Source organism: Arachis ipaensis, chromosome B01 (assembly GCF_000816755.2).
Source record: "Arachis ipaensis cultivar K30076 chromosome B01, Araip1.1, whole genome shotgun sequence".
Taxonomy (NCBI): Eukaryota; Viridiplantae; Streptophyta; class Magnoliopsida; order Fabales; family Fabaceae; genus Arachis; species Arachis ipaensis.
In genome coordinates this window covers 102,125,081-102,126,375 of record NC_029785.2, presented here as the reverse complement: position 1 = coordinate 102,126,375, position 1,295 = coordinate 102,125,081, and positions in this window count along the sequence as shown.

The window sequence follows — 1,295 nt, the reverse complement described above, 5'->3', positions numbered from 1 at the left end:
ACCTGCAGAGTGGTCCAATGACATCTTTGATAGCTCAGACAGACCATCATAGAATATATCCAGGATGGTCCATTCTGAAAGCATGTCAGAAGGACACTTTTTGGTCAGTTCTTTGTATCTCTCCCAAGCTTCATAGAGGGACTCACCTTCCTTTTGTTTGAAGGTTTGAACATCCACTCTAAGCTTGCTAAGCTTTTGAGGAGGAAAGAACTTGGCTAAGAAAGCTGTGACCAGCTTATCCCAAGAGTTCAGGCTGTCCTTAGGCTGAGAGTCCAACCATATTCTAGCTCTGTCTCTTACAGCAAATGGGAAAAGCATAAGCCTGTAGACCTCGGGATCAACCTCATTGGTCTTAACAGTATCACACATCTGCAAGAATTCAGTTAAGAACTAAAAGGGATCTTCGGATGGAAGTCCATAAAACTTGCAATTCTGTTGCATCAGAGAAACTAATTGAGGTTTCAGCTTAAAATTGTTTGCTCCAATGGCAGGGATTGAGATGCTTCTTCCATGTAAATTGGAATTAGGTGCAGTAAAGTCACCAAGCATCTTCCTTGCATTGTTGTTATTTTCGGCCATGTCTCCTTCTTTTTCAAAAATTTTTGTCAGATTTTCTCCAGAGAGTTGTGCTTTAGCTTCCCTTAGCTTCCTCTTTAGAGTTCTTTCAGGTTCAGGATCGGCTTCAACAAGAATGTTCTTATCCTTGTTCCTGCTCATATGACAAAGAAGGAAATAACAAAGAAAATATGGAATCCTCTATGTCACAGTATAGAGATTCCTTTATGTGAGTAGAAGAAAAGAAATTCGAACACCAGGAGAAAGAGAGGGTTCGAATTTTTAGATGAAGAGAAGTGTTAGTAAATAAATAAAATAATTAGAAAGAGATGAGGGGGAGAGAATTTCGAAAATTAAATAAAAAGAAAAGAAAAAAATTTGGGTTTTTAATTAAAATTAAAATTAAAATTCGAAAATTAAAAAGAAAAATGAAATTAAATTAAATTTAAAACAATTAATTAATTAAAAAGGAATTTTTGAAAAAGAGGAAGGGATTTTCAAAAATTAGAGAGAGAGTTAGTTAGGTAGTTTGAAAAAGATATGATTAAAACAAAAAGATAGGATTACAAAAAAAAGGATTTGAAAATTAATTTTGAAAAGATAAGAAGTTAGAAAAGAAGTTAGAAAAGATTTTGAAATTAATTTTGAAAAAGATATGATTGAAACTTAATTTGAAAAAGATTTGAAAAAGAAATTTAAAAAGATTTGATTTTGAAATCAAAGTTGATTACTTGACTAAC